Genomic DNA, 18,993 nt, shown 5'->3' with positions numbered 1-18,993 from the left:
GGATTTCACATGCTTCAATGATGTTCATTTTAGCTCCAATTGTATTGATCCATAGCTCCTTAACTTTAAACCTTAAATGAATCTTCAACTTAAAACGTCAAACACAGTTAGAACACAAAATCACTTGTGTTTGAAATCATCAAAACAAGATTAGAAGATTGCCATTGGTTGAACCATTGGGCTTACATCATATATATTTTATTGAGATTTACGGAGGTGATAAGTAGGAATAGCCAACAGATGGTTAGCTCTCGGCACAATGAGGCTGAACTTTTCTGTCATGTCCAAATCAGCTGGAGATATTCCTTTTGGAAGCTCCCAATCAAAGCAATGAACCAATTGCGCTACTACTAATCGATCCACTGTGAGTTCCAATTGCATTCGAGTCGCAATTGCATTCCAGGGCAACTTCTACGTCCAGACCCAAAAGGAAAAAGCTGGAAATCGAGGCCCTTTACATCCACATTGCTGCCTATGAACCTCTCGGGCCGGAATTCTTCAGCATTCAGCCATGAACTTGGGTTTCGTCCAATCGCCCAATTATTTATAATGACACAAGATTTTTTTGGTATGTCAAAACCATTAAAAGTGCAGTCCTCCATGGACTCGTGAGGACCGAGCAAAGGGGCTGCAGGGTGGAGTCTCATGCCTTCCTTCACCGCCATGTCTAAGTACTTCAAGTTAACCAAGTCTGATTCCTCCACTATTCGCTCCATGCCCACAACCGTCTCTAACTCTTGTTGTAGTTTCCTCATCACTCTTGGATTCTTAAAGAGCCCCGAGAGGACCCACTCGATTGTGCACAACGACGGTACCATGTTTTGATAATAAGACGAACTAACCTTGTATTTGATAATTTAACCAGCTGTTAAAGGCCAGAGACGGAGCCAGGGGGGGCGAGTGGGTCTATGATTTTTATGCACAGATGCCAAAAAGTAATTGTGAATAAGAAACAACTTTTTTCTTTTGGTTCATGAGATTGACTAGGTACAAATGGGTCTATGATTTGCAGTAAGTATGGTGTAAAGTTGTCTTGCATTTTTTACTATGCTGCATAGAACTTTGAGAATTCAAGAGAAAAAGACCTTCCTTGTGCTTCTCTAATCGAGGACCATAGCAAATATATGAGGAATGATTTTTTATTTTTAAATTGAAAGCAACTTGAATTAAAATTTGTCATCTTTGATTTTTCAACTTTATAATTATTTATTAATTATCAATTGTTAATAATTTATTAATTATTATGTAATAACCATTCTTTGCCCCCACTCCCTCAGTGGAGCAAATTCCTGGCTCCGTCCCTGGTTAAAGGCTATCATAATTTTCAAAAAAGCTCTCAGTAGACAATTAAAAAAGAAAAGACAAGGCGAGTTAGTCTTATTATTAAAACATGGTAGCCTAAAAGGTTAGGTTTTTTGTAGGAAAGACGACTAATTGTCATGGTTCTGACTGAAACCCAAATGACAGGGTCTTTGTTAAATATCTTCAATATCATGCAAAATATCTCATATATTTTTTGGGCAGTGATATCCCCCCGCCCCCTTTAACAGTTTTCGTTAAACTTTTATCAAGGGGTGGAGAAGCAACCGTTAACTCCAAAAGCATAAAAGTAAACGATTTCTGTTGGGGGTGGGGGAGATATCACAGCCCTTCTTCTTTTTTTTCATTGAAAGAAGAAGAAATATAAAAAACATAAATCAAAATCCATAAGGTATACCATTTCAGAAAAAAAATCCCTAAGGTATACCACTTATAGCAGGGAAGTAAAAGGAAAATTGGTATTTTTTTTTCTGACAAACTGTCACTCCCGAACCGAATTGGTTTGGTCGGTTCGGTTCGTTTTTTTTCCTTTTCGGTTCGGTTATTTTTTTTTTTGGAAATTCGGCTATTCGGGGTCGATTATCTCAAAAAAAAATCAGTTAACCGAATAACCAAAATTATGGATAAAACCATTATTTAAAAAAAAAAAAAAAAAGTACTATACGGGCACTCCGTAGGATGATCAAAACTGTTAATTTGATTGATCACAACTTAATTAGGTTGTGCTCAAAAAATCATTTCGATAGAATGGTCCTAGCCCTCCGATCCAAACCAAAATATTGCTTTTATTCCTCTTTTTCTCCCACTATTCGGTTATAACCGAATAACCGAATTTTTAATCGGTCGGTTTCGGTTCGGTTTTTGGAAATTTCAGTTCGGTTTTAGTTATCGAAATTTGATAACCGAAATTATTTTGGTTATCAAATTTCGGTCTATTCGGTTCGGTTATAACCGAACGAACACCCCTACATGACATGGAGGGGCCTCGGGTATGAAGAAATCTACTATGATCGTGACTGCTAACCAATCAAATCCCTAAATGTCACATTTGAGAGACATCATAATAAAGTATCAAAATAATGTCTAAATCTTGCTACAATTAAGGCTTACATAGCCTTAGGAGTCCAGCACAAAGTCATCAAGGCAAGTATCCCCCAAGTTTGAAAGTTTCAATGTGGAAAACTGAGACATTTTTCTAATTATAAAGAAATAGAGTCCCCTCTGTAAACAACAATTAGTTTGGTCAAGAACTAAAAGGGAATTGATATTTCCAATCCCTTTTGTCTGTCTTTTCCTAAAAAAGAAACAACAAAAATGGAGAAGACAAACAAAAAGAGTGGAAACATTGTATACACAAAAACCATGACAGCGAGAGCGAAAGTAAATGAACTCAATGCATTTCATTTTGAAATGACAATGGCATAATGATATATTATGGAAAGTTCGAAAGAACATCATCTAAAAGCTACATAAGAAGTACATGCATACAAGCAATCTCATTTTACAGGAACATTTCAATCTGTGATAAATGCCGATATAATACAATTTAAGTTAACATGAAGAGTCTTCTTCCATTTGTTCCAATAACTGGGTTGTTTCACTACTAGTAGATGAAATGGGTGAAGCATTTAATGCAGACTGTGGGGCCTCCGTCTTTGAGCCATCTGCAGATGAGCAAAAAGGGCGTCGAGAACCAAGTCTAAGTTTCTGAAGTGTAACCTCTACAAATAAGAACATAAAATCAAATCAGTAGATAATTTTTTTAGGATTGGGTTACTAGAGACAAGATAGCTAACAATTACTCATGACTTGCATCGATATATAGTTAGTGACTTTTCTATTAGTTTATCCAAAACATATAATCAAAGTTAGTTATAAGCAGTAACATAAGATAGGAAGGAAGTGGCAAAAGCTTGAAATTCTCTAAGTTCATTGATAGGTTCCGGAGACTTATTTTTCATGAAATTGTTGAAATAAAATGACAAATTTGAATAGCTGTATATATCATCTCAAAACTATTGTAGTTTCTTGTGTACATGTGTAAAATTCTGCTATCTGAAGGACTCCTATCCTTGTAAGCAGGAGCTATGCAATTCCAAAAGAATTTATTTCTCATTTTATATTTGTATTTTAGCTTAATTGCTTACTTTAGATTTAAAGTGAATTTGATCTTTCTCTTCCCTAACTACCAGCATTCAAATTCAGAAAAATTATTTTAAGAATAGCTCCAGTTTCAACATTCCAAAATGGCTAAATTATAACTCCACTTATGCATGAGATATCACAAGTAAAGGGGGCACTAACCCCTTTAGAGGGGCCAGATAATCCATGAGTTGCAAACTAGTGTAGAGATCACATAACATGTTGTGACAACAGATGTTAAACTTTATAGTTTTAGTGATTTGTATCTTCATTGTTCTGAAACCACCCTTTGGGTATTCAGTAGAAGGGTCACACTCATAACATCAATGATAGAGACGGAGAATCTAAATCATTTGTTACAAAAGAAACAATTATATCTCAAATCTAAATCCCTTTTGAGTCATGCACTATTCTATGCAATCTTGTGTATTTCCTTCTCTTTCTTTTTTATCTTCACTAATAGACAATTGCTAAGTTTGAAGCAGTTTATACCACATTGTGATTCAATAATACCATTGTTGATATCCAACTTACCAGCAATGTTGACTAGGGCTAGCTATTTCCTTAATGGACCGTGATAGGCATGGAAATTAATGTTGTTGCTACCAAGGTTTAAAATTTCGGTTTCGGACCTTGAAATTTTGAAATTTAATTTCGAAATTTCGGTCGAAATCTAGTACCAAACCCGAAACTAATATTTTATTCAATATTAAATTTCGGCCATTTTGGTAATTTCGGTCGAAATTTCAGTGAAATATTAAAAAAGAGATTTTTTGGGTTAAATTTCGGAAAAACCGAAATTCCGAAATTTCGGTCGAAGTAAATGACCATTTCGTTTTTTACCCATTTCGGTGTCAGTCTCCACCGAAATCCGAAATTTCGGATTTAGGTCGAAATTTAAAACCATGGTTGCTACTAATAATATGACAAATAATTGTAGTAGAATCTTAAGAATGGTCTGCTTACAGAGGGAAATGTGTGATGCTTGCAAGAGATGGATCAATATTTTATACTACCAATCATCCACATTGGTAAAACCAGGTGCTAATCTTTTCGTGCTTCTTGCACTTCTCCAGCAAAGGTGCTGTAAATAGATCACAATGTTCAATCACAACGACAATGTGTAACTAATCACATGCTCCACACACAAACAAGAACTCGCAAACACTTTCTCACAAGTTCTCACTTTTTCATCCTCTTGTCTCATATGAATCCCAGAAGTCTTTTCAGAATTGCTTCTATATGATCATCGTAATTGTTAAAGCATAAAAGATCAAATAACACCTTCTCCAACAGCTTAAGATTTTGTAGTAATTGGTTGTTTCACATGGTACCAGAGCTACAGGCTCTGAGTTCAGAACTCCTTGATATTAAAAATCCACATGTAATGGCCAACTCAAAAAGAGGGGCCGCATGTGCCACTTGTAGGCCAACCCTAAAAAGAGGGTCACACGTGAGGGGGAGTAAAGTATAAAAGATTAAATAATGCCATCTCCAATGGCTTAAGCTTTTGGAGTAACTGGTCGTTTCACAGTAATGCTGTTTTAACTTCATACACAAGAAATGGGCCATGCAGAAGATCAAATACAGCAGTCTCCACCCTGGCATGAACTCCAGCTTCCATAGAGGTACTTAGGGCATGTTTCCCATTAACGGTCAATTTTTCCTGAATTTTTTCTGTTGAAAACAATTTCTTCAAACTTTCTTGGCTGTTTTTTTTCACTAATAGACAATTGCTAAGTTTGAAGCAGTTCAAACCACATTGTGATTCAATAATACCATTGTTGATATCCAACTTACCAGCAATGTTTACTAGGGCTAGCTATTTCCTTGATGGACCGTGATAGGCATGGAAATTAATGTTGTTGCTACTAATAATATGACAAATAATTGTAGTAGAATCTAAAGAATGGTCTGCTTACGGAGGGAAATGTGTGATGCTTGCAAGAGATAGATCAATATTTTATACTACCAATCATCCACATTGGTAAAACCAGGTGCTAATCTTTTCGTACTTCTTGCGCTTCTCCAGGAAAGGTGCTGTAAATAGATCATAGTGTTCAATCACAACGACAATGTGTAACTAATCACATGCTCCACACACAAACAAGAACTCGCAAACACTTTCTCACAAGTTCTCACTTTTTCATCCTCTTGTCTCATATGAATCCCAGAAGTCATTTCAGAATTGCTTCTATATGATCATCGTAATTGTTAAAGCATAAAAGATCAAATAACACCTTCTCCAACAGCTTAAGATTTTGTAGTAATTGGTTGTTTCACAGGGTACCAGAGCTACAGGCTCTGAGTTCAGAACTCCTTGATATTAAAAATCCACAGGTAATGGCCAACTCAAAAAGAGGGGCCGCATATGCCACTTGTAGGCCAACCCTAAAAAGAGGGTCACACGTGAGGGGGAGTAAAGTATAAAAGATTAAATAATGCCATCTCCAATGGCCTAAGCTTTTGGAGTAATTGGTCGTTTCACAGTAATGCTGTTTTAACTTCATACACAAGAAATGGGCAATGCAGAAGATCAAAGACATCCCTAGGTGTATAGAATTTAAGAGTCACATACAGCAGTCTCCACCCTGGCATGAACTCCAGCTTCCACAGAGGTACTTAGGGCATGTTTCCCATTAACGGACAATTTTTCCTGAATTTTTTCGCTTGAAAACAATTTCTCCGAACTTTCTTGGCTGCTTTTTTTCTAGATAAAAATGAGTTTAGGTAGAACTTTCTATGGATTTTAGCTTGAAAGTTCTACTGAAAAAAGGCATTTATAAAGCATTGGAAAAATCCTTTTCACCGGAAAAAAATTCCAGGAATTTTGTCTGGTAACCAAACATGCCCTCATTGGTAATCTCCTCCAATATTCCATGTGGCAGCTCCAACTAACTGTTTTGAACATCAACCAGTACATGAATGTCTATATGCTGGGTCCTCACAAGGTAAACTTGGTTTGTCATCAAGTGTATTGATCTTTAGCTATCACAATGCACAACACTTGTATTTTGACATATTCCCAAGTCACCAATTAGTCATGTTTTTCAATCATAGACAAACAGACCATTGGTTGAAATGCCAGGTTCCAACCTATGGGCCAACACACAAGTGTAAAAGCATAGCCTGTAGTGGGATTTTCCTTTCCAACCCATCTTCATTATAGGCATCCAAAAATCTCACAACATTGTTGATTAAATTCTTGTGCCCATCAAACACAAAACCAATGCCTTGCTAACCAAACCAATTGCCCGTGAAATGTTTAGTCAATTACCGACCATAAAGTACATTATACTCCCAATATCACTTGCATCAGGAATGCATGACATGTTACTCCCTCTTGTTTTCCATACTTGCGGTAAATAGAAAGTTTGAAATGCACATCAAGAGGATACCCAGCGGATTTGAGTTCTCCATGTAGGATTGGTTAAACTTTCTCAATGTAATTCCTCTGAGATAACCATAACCTATCGACTTTCTCCTATCTCTATTAACTTCCATGCCCAAAGTTTTCTTTGCAGCACACAATCCTTCATTTCAAATACCCTGTTAAGTTGGATCCCGAACTTTCATGAATTCAAGCATGTTCCTTCAAGCAATCAACATGTCAGCAACATATAATAACAGATAAATGACAAATAATCAAAAATGTTTTTATAGTGAACATAATCGTCATAGTTGTTTCTTGTGGAGCCTTGGTTTACCATAAATATGTCACTTTCTATCACTACCGAGGAGATTGTGACGGGGACCATCGTAGGGCGATATTTTAATTTTCAAGTGTCTTTTAGGTGTCTTTAAGTCCTTTAAGTTATAGTAGGGGTATTATAGTCTTTTTACATCAATATAGCTTAAGTGTTTTGAGTTATGTATGTTTTAAAGAGGTCCACATGTGCACTACGGGATTTTTAAGTAAGAAGCGAGTAAGATGGTAGTTTGGTCCAAAGGTATTGGTTTTGTTTAGGGTTTGAGAAAGTACTAGTTCTCTTCTTCTTTCTTATATATTATAAGCCTTAGGGCACTTTTCAAAAAAAGAGAATTCTATGTGATTTTATGATGGATGAAATGATTTGAAGTTTTTCCTCTTGTGCGGATGTGATGTCTACTCTCGCAAAGGTCAGATGTTTTGATTTTCCCTATGGTGTGATGCCTAGGTTCCCCTTGGTGCGATGCCTTGGATTTTTAGTTGGTGAGATTCCAACCTTTCTATCTCTTTTTCATGATTTTTTTTATAGTTTTATCCCATAAACCACCTTCCTGAAAACCCTAAACCTATCTAGCATTTTCTTTTTCACCTATCTCCTACCTAAAATCCCTACAATATCCATTCAAAAAATTCTCAAGCGTAAAAACATCATTCAAATCCATCCTTATCACGCGTCTCTCTCGTTTTGTCGGACAAAACTCATTTTACAACTTCCCGACATCCTTCGAAAGCTTCCGAGCATCCTTTAAAAACCTCCCAGCATATGTTTGCGTCACTATAAACCTACAATAAACCTAGTAGAAATATATTTCCAATCTCATAACATAATTTAGGAACCAAAACCTAATTTTAACCCATCCTTTTCACCCCTAGTGTCCCTTCTATAGACCCATCATCCATCAAATTTGGCATCGTGCAATGGTAAGAAATATACCTTCGATCGTCCTGCATCAATTTGGTAACAGAGCGAAATATTATTTCAACATTCAATAGTCTTGCATCATATTGTTTTAAGTCATACAATGACTTTTTCAGCTCATGAATGTTATCTAGTTATCTAGATTGCCTTGAACAATGAATCATTCTAATTGATGCGTGCATATCTACTCTAACTGACTGCATAAGAGAATTGTTGTGTCATCGAGCAGCTCACGCTCTAAGTCAATCAGTGAAACAAGAACGAACAGGCACAAAAGGAAGTGAGCTTGCTAATTGGATAAAACATTTCATTAAGATCCATAAATTCTTTAAGAGTACAATCTTTGCTACTAACCATTATTTGTATCTATCACCACCAGCTTCAAGATATTATCCCCTTTTTTCTTGTTGGCCCATTTGCAACCAATGACCCTTTTACCCTTTGGTATCTTGACTAAATCCTAAGTTTGGTTCTTGCATAAGAGATTCAATTTTCTCACTTACATTAGCTTCCCACTCTTTATAGTTTCCAATTTCACAGCTTCTAAAAAGTGGACACCTCGTGAACAATATTTAATGCAAAAATTGTAAATCCTCAAAACCATATTTTATCGGTTCACTCCTTGGTTTTTTTCCCCTTCTTGGTCTACTATTCTTTTCAGGCTATTGCAACATAACATCTTTATCTTCGTTTCTATAGAGCCTAAGAGTTTCTAACTCCACCTGCACGGGATCATCCGTACTCTAATTACAGGTTCTGTCACTCAACTTGCTTGGTTTAGGCATGGCAGACTCATTTAATTTAAAGTTTTCACTTATTAATAACTGGGATGCGGATACCACAACATATTAGTATATGCCTTGCCCACTCAGCATAACAAATTAAACTTGCATTTATTGGCATTAGGATCAAATTCATCCTCATTAACATAAACACAGACAGGGTAATAAAATATCTTTGAATTAGCATCATTAGCAAGTTTACTAATCCAAACCTCTCCAGCTGAATTTGTCAACGAAGAAGCATGCCATGCTCACTGCTTTTGTGCAGAAGTCCTTCAACAAACCAACATTTCTTAACATGTTGCGTGCTTTCTTAGGAGAATCTTGTCCATGTATTCTGCAACACCATTTTGTTAGCTGTTCCCGGGTCCGTACTTGAACTACTGACGAACAAACCCTTCGTCCTTGTAAAAACCAGCATTGCTTAACATGTTGCGTGCTTTTCTCCAATAGAATTTTTCCCGTGCGTTCTGTAACACCATTTTGTTATTGTCCCTAATTAGTAGTGACGAACAATCCCCTCATCCTTATAGAACTGTTGAAACTATGTTAAGTGTACTTGCCACCATTGTTAGTCCATTTGTGATTCACCTTTTGCCACCAATGTTAGTCATCATGTGATTCACCTTCTTCCTTGAATGCTTTTTGACAATGATTTTCCGTCATTTAAATGGGATGAACACTTCGACCTTCGTTTTAAGGTATAGGCCTATACCTTCCTCCATTAATTGTCTATGAAGGACAAAAATAAAGAGATCCAACACTCAAAGCTGACAAGACCCCCAAAACTAAAATGGATATAATCAAGAGAGACTTTGTTTCATCAATAACCACACTAAATTTCACCCTACAGCGTTTCCCAAGAGAGACTTCTGTTTCATCAATAACCACACTAAATTTCACCCTACAACGCTTCCCAAGAGAGACTTATGTTTCATCAATAACCACACTAAATTTCACCCAGACCAAATCCTATTCAACTCTGCACGACTTGGTTGACGCGGCTGAGTATTCTATTGATGTGGCCATAACTCGGGAGTATCAAAGGAGTTTTGATTGATTTTGTAGGGAAAAAAGGGGACACGGCCCAGTTAAAAGGGAGGGGAGTTCACGATGACAAGGAGTTTTGAAACTAAGGGTGACTTAAACACATATTCCACAAAGGAGTCAAGTCTGAATCATCTTCGTTAACGCGGACACATCGACTCCTGTCATTGTGTTCCCAGAAAGCTCGTTCAAGTTCCCAATCTGTTTCCTTTTCACAACTGGGCACCTCATACAGTTGTGTATTAACAATCAATGGATCTAACTAATCCAAAGCAGTCATATTTTTCATCAAGTCAAGAGCATGGTTAGCACCTGTTAACATCTTGGCAATTCCATGATGAAACATAATATTGATTATTCTATCCCCAATCTTGTACCCGGACAAGAACTCAACCATGTAAAAACAAATCATCTCAGGCACGCCAATCATGATGCGATCATTTGTTTTTATTAACTCGAAGAGTCACAGGAGGTTTTGATTGTGCCATAAACAAGTTGAATTGGGTGAGTCGATGATTGACTTGGTGAATATTTAGACAAGGGATATCATTCTCCATCATCATAGTAACACCATTGAAAGATTTGTAGGTGGCATTACATGTGGTAGGAACAACCAGAATCAAGTATGAACATATCTTTAGAGTGATCTCTGCTCATGGTTGTTTAACAAACATTATTAGCATTGGTGTATACCTATCGTCAATTTCATTTCCTTAACGGCATTAGCTTGTCTTTTTCCACAATCCACAAAGCATTACTTTGTGAATTGTGATATTATGACCATAAAAAGCTATTCTAAAAGGGCTTTTGTAGGTAGGATCCGCATGAAAGAAAGAGATGAAGAGAGAGGCAGAATTTTGAGAAAGCGTTCATACTTACTGGAGAGAGAGAGAGAGAGACGGGGGGGGGGGGGGGGGGGGGGGACTGTCTCTTCTATTTCTTTTCTTTGAACATGGTGGAAACTATGCTGGTCTATTTGCGCATGGACATAGTCATACATCATGACAAACCGTGTCAATTCCTTGCAGCAAATTTTGTGTGATTGTTTAGTGTGTATTGGTCATTTTCTTTATGTTTTCTGATTGCCAATAAACCCTACCATTTGTATAAAAAACACAAGATTCGAAAGCACATTTTGCAGATTCGCAGCTCAAATATTCTTTCTTACGCAACTTCTATCCTCCCGCTTGTACTATGATCTACTTGGGGAAAGAAATAGTAGAGGACAACACAGTTAAGAAAGACAGATCATATACTTCACATAAAAGAAGATGTGAAGTGTCATCACAAACATTACGCTGAAGCCTACATCCAGATCAACAATCTCTACCCTTTGGTTTCGAACATGTATATGAGGAGGAATGCTGTAACTTCCACCATTTATAGCTAAATCTCAAATCAAATGCTTTTCTTTGTAGGGATTTCAAAGCCCATCATGTTCATCTTTGGTTCTCATCACCATTACATCATTTTCTATAGATTACAATAAATAAAAAGATGATTTTCCCAATTATTCAAAACCCATGTCTAACTAAACGCATACATAAAAACCCAGAAGCCAATTTCACAAAATTTCTCCATATGGGTATTTCCTTAACAAAATTTACATAATTCGGAAATAAAATAAAGGGAAAAACAGAGATAGATACCGTAGATGGAGAGCAAATCCTCTTTGGGAACTTTTGAGGAAGGGCGCTCTAAGCAATCAAGAGAACAGGGTCTCCTTGTTCCCAACATCCTTCTCTCTCAGACAAGCTTTTCACCTTCATTCATATATTTTTGTTTTGTTTTCATTCTTTTGAATCTTAGGTCTTTGTTTTCAAGGGTGAGAGTTGCGCGGCAGGAAGAAAAATGAAAGCGGGAAGGGTAAAAGATACGTCTCTTTTTATCGTGTACACGGTGCGCAGTACGCACCCCCTTTCACTATAAATGTAAACCTGTACTAGTATTATTTTTTTCTTCAAAAAGTACTGTATGATGACACCATTGGATGATCCCAACCGTCCGTTTTATGGCCGGGAATAGGTTGGGCCCAAAAAAATCATTTCCGTAGGATGATCCCATCCCTCCCTAATCTACAGAGGAAATTTCTGTAGATCGGAGGGTTGGGATCATCCTATGAAAATGATTTTTTGGGCACAACCTACTTATATTGTGCCCCATTAGTCAAAAACCATTAGACTCAGTTATGATTGCAATTTTGGTGGCCTTTGCCCCTTATTTTGCAAGGGCGCCTGTGAATCTAACGTTTCTCAAATAATAAAAAGAGTGTAGGAATGTTGCCTTAGTCCCACCATGTGGGTGGAAGACAAAACTGGAAAGAAGTTTCTTTTCGGTTTTGGAAGCCTGTGATCTGAATATGAGAGTGGATTTCTCTCGTGTCAGTGTGAAACGGCAAGAGTAGCGAGAGGCTTGGGTGTGTCGGCTAGCCAAGAGAAAAGAGAGAGAGAAAGTGGGTTTCTTCTTTGGGTTTTCTTTCATATTTTTTCTCAGGTTATTCTATATGATCTTAGGTGAGAAAAGCAAGGAAAGGGTTGCAAGTTTTGGGTTTTTGGGTTAAATCTATTTTAATCCTTGTATATTGTTTTTCTCATAGTGGAAGATCGTTTTTTCACCCGTGGAGTTAGGCTTAGCTAAACCACGTAAAATCTTGTTGTTCTTCTTGTAGCTTGTTTGATTGTTTTACTTTTCCGTTTAATTTGTACACGATTGGATCGGATTTGTCCGGCGAATTTTCTCAACAAGTTGTATCAGAGCTGTGGTTGGGGCGATCGGCGAGGCCAAGTGGAGTGATCGTGGGGTGTTGTGGTTGGATTGCGGTTAGAGCGATATTTAGGAGTGGAAAGGTTGCCAAGAAGATTCTTGTTCGAGGTGAAGCACTACATCGATAAGTGCGAAGTAATATGTAATGACGGTAAAATCAAGTTCTACTCAGTTCAACATCAACAGATTTGACGGAAATGACAATTTCACCCTACGGCAGATGATGGTGAAGGGCATCCTAGTTCAACAGAGATTGGCCAAGGCTTTGAAGGGAAATGATGAAAAGACGGAGAATATGACGGATGCCGAGTGGGAAGACATGAACTCAAAGGCGGCCAGCATGATTTGGCTGTGTGGTAGATAACGTTATGGTTAACATTATGGATGAAGATGATGAGCCTAAATTGTGGGAGAAGTTGGAAAAGCTTTACATGTGAAAAAGCTTGGCCAATCGGTTGTATCTGAAGCGACAGTTGTAAGAGCTGAAGATGCAGGAAGGCGGGAATCTTCTGGAATATATTACAGTATACAACGAGCTTGTAGATCAACTCCACAAGGTTGATAAAAATCTGAAGGAAGAAGGCAAAGGCCTATTGATTCTTGCTTCGCTTCCTGATTCGTATGATAATCTGATGACGACTTTATTGTATGGTAAGGATATAATTAAGTTGGAGGAAGTTACGGCGTTGCTCTTATCGAATGAGATGCAGAAGAAATATGTTCTTGGTGAAAGTGAAGAGCATGGGTTAGTTGTTCATGGTGGGAATCAAAGAGGAAGGTCATCTGACGGGGGATCAGGAAAAGGCTGGTCAAGATCCAGGGTCAGTAGAAAGGGTGTGTAATATTACCATAGCAAGGATATAGCCACATCAAGCAGGATTGTTCAAAGCAAGATGACCCGACGGACAATGGTGCTATGAATATGGTGGTGGCGATAACGGATGAGCAGGGCAAAGTGGCTGGAGATGTTCTCACAGTCTCCACAAGTAATCACATTTCTCCTCATGATGAGTGGATTTTAGATTTAGGGTGCTCTGTTTATATATACTCAAGGAGGGAATATTTTGATACGTTCTAAGAGACAAGGGCCGGTGTAGTGTCATTGAATAACGGGTCTACTTGTGACGTAGTGGCAGTTGGGACAGTGAATATCGAGATGTTCAATGGAGTGGTTTTACTTTGGGTGGTGTGGCGTATGTCCCAAAGATGTGAAAGAATCTAGTGTCACTTGGCCGGTTGGACTTGGGTTGCAGGTTTTCAGCTGTAGGTGGAGCCATGAAAATCACACGCGGCTGTATGGTTCTAATGAAAGCAGAGAAGTGTGGTAAACTATATCGTCTGGTCTGGCACACGGTGACTAGTGTTCCTAAGATCTCGATGATTAGATAGGAACAGGGTAATGGTGTGCACACATGTATGGTCTCTTTCGCAGTTGGTGTGGAGACAGGTTTCCAGGTTGCAGGCGGTGGTGAGAGGATGACAGTACCTGCGTGGGAAAGGATGGATTGAGATCCATCTTTAAGATTGACTAGGTGAGTCAACGGGTTGGAAGCTATATATGTGCATTGGCCGTGTTGATCGAATCGGAAGGTTGCAAGTCATTGGGAGGCCATGGCCCCCCTCATGCTATATGTGCCTCCGCCCCTGGTTAAATCCATTTTAATCCTTGTATATTATTTTTCTCATAGTGGAATATCGTGTTTTTTACCTGTGGACATAGGCTTCGCTGAGCCACTTAAAATCTTGGTGTGCATCTTATGACTTCTTTTATTGTTTTATTTTTCCGTTTAATTTGTGCACGATCGGATTGGATTTGTCCGGCGGATTTTCTCAACAGAGAGGTTTTCTTATAACAACTCAGGGTGCTTTTATCAATTCCTTAACCAATTTCCTATATCTTTATTTTTTCACGCAAGGGCTAATTTGTGTAGCAAATTTGAACTTTTGGTGCAATTCTTGCAACATGAAATAATTGGTTCCTTCATCAACTCTATATCCAATTACCCATGTATTTTTCTTTTCAGCCGAAGGGTTACTACTAATGTAGATTGTAAGGCTCTGTAGCTGCATGGTGAGAAGATAAGAAGACTATGTTCAAAGAGAGTTTAAGAGAGTTTATGTGAAACAACTAATTACTCCAAAAGGTTAAGCTGTTAGAGTTGGTGTTATCTAATCATTTATACTTCAATACCCCCCTCATGTGGCCCCTCTTTCTTTGGGTTGGCCACACAGGTGGCACATGTGACCCCTTTTTCCGGTTGGCCACAAACATGGATTTTTAGTATCAAGGAATTATTGGGTCTTCGAACCAAACCAAATTACAAACATCTTTGTGTTTCGGTTGCCTCTGTTTTGCCTACAACACCAATCAAATTCTTCACAAATTTGATCAAAGAGCTCTGTTATTTAATCATTTATACTTCAACAGTTTAATTAAGCTGCTAATTTGTTTAGACAATTCTAGAATTTCAAATTGCTTTCAGTAGAAGTTAATTAGATTACGAGTTTCAGCAAAGTAGAATTAGGCCCCGTTTGTCTTGGATTTCGGAACCGATTGTGAGTCTAAAACTGATTATTGGACTCAAATTTAAATGTAAACTTGAGTCCAATAATCGGTTTCAGACTCAATCGGTTCTTGAAATAAAAACACGTTAGGAATTCTAGTAAGGTAGTTTTAGTCAAGGTCAAATATTAGTGAAAGCAGGAAATGCAGCTAAGTGATTTCTAGAGAAATTTGGAGGTCTAGTTTAGGCTAAAAATTGATTTTATTTTATTTTTCTTTAAATATAGCGTGCAGGACATTTGACAAGCAGGAATAATATTTATTTATATATTTGAACTAAGGTTTTCAATTTCGGTTTCGGGGCGGGGGGGGGGGGGATGATGATTTCGGACCTAGCCGAAACCGAAATTTCAGCCGAAATCCTGAAATTTCTGGTGAAATTCAGTAAGGAGACACGAAATTTCGATTGCCGAAATTACCAAAATTTAGGCTGAAATTTGGGAAGGGAATAAAAAATTAATATTTTTTTCAAATTTCCCCGAAATTGACAAAATTTCCAAAATTTCAGCTAGGTTTCGCCAATTTCGGTTAAAACCTTGGTTTGAACAAAGGTTTGAGTCCTTTGCATCTCACAAGTTTGTGAGAATTAATTTTGAGTGGAGAGTTGAAGTGTTTCTTATCAAATTCAGTAATTTGTTTATATGTCCCTTTTCTTAGATTTATCATTCTTTATTTGTAAATGTGATCTTCAGCCATGCCTCTACTGAAACCTTGGTTGAGTGCCATTAAATGGTCCTTTGAGTTCATTGACATGGTGAAACAGAGAGGGGTGAGGCTAAGATTTCGAGTGACTTTTAATTTACAACACTTCTATACAGACAAAGATCCACCCCAGATCGATCATCACCATGACCGATCGAGATAAGGTCTTAATCACTCTTTGTATTCTAGTTTATTTGCATGGTTAGATCAATTTAGATAGACATGTGCTACTGTATTGATTAGATCTATTGTGCATGTGGTCATGGTAAATTTTAGATGTTGATTGAATGCCATGGTACTAGTTTACACTTCTTAGTAGTCGGTTGCGGATGCAATTAAATTATCAAAAGAAACTTTGTAGTACAATTTAAGAGAAGCAAATGCCTAGAATTGAATGTCGATGACACTCCATGGCATAGTTATGGAAGAGAAAACTGAGTAATCATGGCCATGGAGCCACTATGGGATGTAGAGATCAAACCTAGAACATAGTAAAAAAAAAATTGCAACTTTGAACTCATACAACAATGGCAAAGATGATATAAGAAACTGTGAAGGTGACGCAGTCTACGATGAAGACGAAAAAAACGACTGGAATTGATCAAGGAGAAACTCTTATCATCCAATGAACAATGTTTTCTACACATGTTCGCGAGGAGTTGCTAACAAGATACAACTTTCATACAAAATGTCCTACATGGAGAAAGGTGCTAATGTGATGACTGAATATGGAAGTTGTGAGAATCTCATTTCTCAGAGACAATGGTAAGCTATAAAGAAGATAAAAAAACACCCAACCCAATAAATCACCTGGTTTAAGAAGGGAGACAAGGTGAAGTTTTAAAACAATTTGCAGTTTCTTTTCCTAAGAATTATAAAGTGAAGTGATATGTTATTTTGTGGAGGAGTCAGCGAAAAATACTTCCAAAATGACTTAATCTAGTTGCAAATTTGCTTGGGTGATTTTAGAATTTCAATTTTTGATTCAGTTTGGTTAGGAGTTAATTAGAATTTAGAGTTTCATTAATAGACTGGAAGGTCAAGTAGAAGTTGGAAACATCAATAAGCTAGCCAAGTTCATGTCTTAATTGAAAATAAGAAATATGGGTGGTAAGGTTTAGTTTAGTTTCATTTTGCTTTAATTTTTTGCCTGCACCTCTATTAAATTTATTCTCTTTGTTTGTTAGAGTGGAATTCCCTTTTTGTTTTGATTTTACTTTTCCCATTAGTTTCTACAACCACCATAATAAACATGTCCAAAGATGTTCATGAATAATGTTATGACTTCTACACTTGAAAAACTTCAAGAATTTTTTCAGTTTTTTATGCTCATAAGTTACAACAAATTTCATTATAACAAAAGCAATTATTTTCACATGAACACTGAAAACATGCAATTGGTTATATCAACATGAACTAAAATATAACATAAAACAAACTAAATTAACTTATTTATTGACTAACGCGTTTCTTTGAAATTCATCAACATTTCGCCATTTTGTTGACACAAGAAATTACTTTTAGAAAAAGTGAGACTTCTATAATACACAAAATTGGGTCTTAATCTCTCAACTTGAAACAACTACTATTTCTATGTCCTTGACAGGGCAGGGCTTCCTAGTTCACTCAAGCTCTTTTTCTTTACACGTAAAATGGCTATTTCTAATTTGAAAGTTGTGCTTAAAATTTATCTTATGGCCATTTTACGTCAAAAGAAATGGAGCCTCAATGACATTCTTTGTTAAGGATCAGTAGGCCACGGAATTTGCGATAATTCAACAAAGAAAAAAATTACAAACCACCATGAAAGGTAAGTGGTTTGACGCTTAGCTTCAACTTTCAATGTTCTTGTTATGTCTAAAATCAGTAACAGATATGACAGTGACGTAAGAGCCGAGCTGGAGGACCCGGAAAACCGAGGTGAGGGAGCAGAGTAGCTGAGCCCTGCGTAAAGAGCAAACGAGGTCAGAATGACCAACCCGGAGTGTTACTCCGGACAGGCCCTTCGACACTCAAGTCAGTATGAGCAGGAGTGCAAAGCGAGTTTAAGAGTGGTGGGTGAGAAGTTATTACCCTTTTTATGAGCTTTGGAAGCCCTTTTATAGAGGGAAAACTGGGGTAGTTGGGGAGTTAATACTCCAAGACAGGTGTCGGCCAGCTATAGGTTCGAGCTCACATACTCTGCTGTAATTAACAAACTACCCCTACTGACGCGGGGTCTGCGGTGGGCCATCCTCGGGCCACGTGTCGATAGCTAATAAGCTGCTGTTTTTATACCCCATCAGTTGCCCCCAGTTCTCCAACTCATTATGGTGACTTGGGGAAGTGTGGTGAGTTACATCTCTGATTGGTGGGAGTTTGTTCGGCCTATGAATCAGTCTGGAAATTTGTTAGTCCGGTCTGAGAATCAGTCCGGAAATTTGTCAGTCCGGCCTGTGAGTCAGTCCGGCCTGGGACTCAGTCCGGAAATTTGTCAGTCCGGCTGGGAATCAGTCCGGAAATTTGTTAGTCCGGCCTGGAAAAACAGTGCAGCCAAGCCGTCAGTCCGGCCTGGAAAAGCAGTGCGGCCAAGCCGTCAGTCCGGCCTGGAAAATCTGATTTTTGTCATCTAGTGGACGCATCATATTCAGTGCGGCCTGGAAAAGCAGTGCGGCCAAGCCGTCAGTTCGGCCTGGAAAAGTACTGCGGCCAAGCCGTCAGTCCGGCCTGGAAAATCTGATTTTTGTCATCTAGCGGACACGTCATATTCAATGCGGCCAAGCCGTTAGTCCGGCCTAGAAAAGCAGTGCGGCCAAGCCGTCACTCCGGCTTGGAAAATCTGATTTTTGTCATCTAGCGGACGCGTCATATTCAGTGCGGCCAAGCCGTCACTCCGGCCTGGAAAATCTGATTTTTGTCATCTAGCGGACGCGTCATATTCAGTGCGGCCAAGCCGTCAGTCCGGCCTGGAAAAGCAGTGTGGCCAAGCCGTCAGTCCGGCCTGGAAAATCTGATTTTTGTCATCTAGCGGACGCGTCATATTCAGTGTGGCCAAGCCGTCAGTCCG

At 38.1% G+C, this 18,993-nt stretch overlaps 1 long non-coding RNA gene and 1 pseudogene across 1 annotated transcript; both read right to left on the bottom strand.

Annotated features, from left to right (window-relative positions):
- Positions 1-350: 350 nt before the first annotated feature.
- Positions 351-818, bottom strand: LOC143861549 (cytochrome P450 CYP736A12 pseudogene; annotated as a pseudogene).
- A 1,883-nt stretch (positions 819-2,701) lies between these two features.
- LOC143862574 (uncharacterized) lies at positions 2,702-11,801 on the bottom strand. The gene is made up of 2 exons (XR_013240365.1): positions 11,569-11,801; positions 2,702-3,041 (listed from the first exon to the last, which is right to left on the bottom strand). It is a non-coding gene; the product is annotated as an uncharacterized LOC143862574 (long non-coding RNA).
- Positions 11,802-18,993: the final 7,192 nt, after the last annotated feature.

Source organism: Tasmannia lanceolata, unplaced genomic scaffold, assembly GCF_043159265.1.
Source record: "Tasmannia lanceolata isolate RefF3 unplaced genomic scaffold, GAP_Taslan_0.1 ptg000037l, whole genome shotgun sequence".
NCBI classification, from domain to species: domain Eukaryota; kingdom Viridiplantae; phylum Streptophyta; class Magnoliopsida; order Canellales; family Winteraceae; genus Tasmannia; species Tasmannia lanceolata.
Note: the sequence above shows the minus strand (reverse complement) of the source record. Positions and strands in the feature narration are given on the sequence as shown.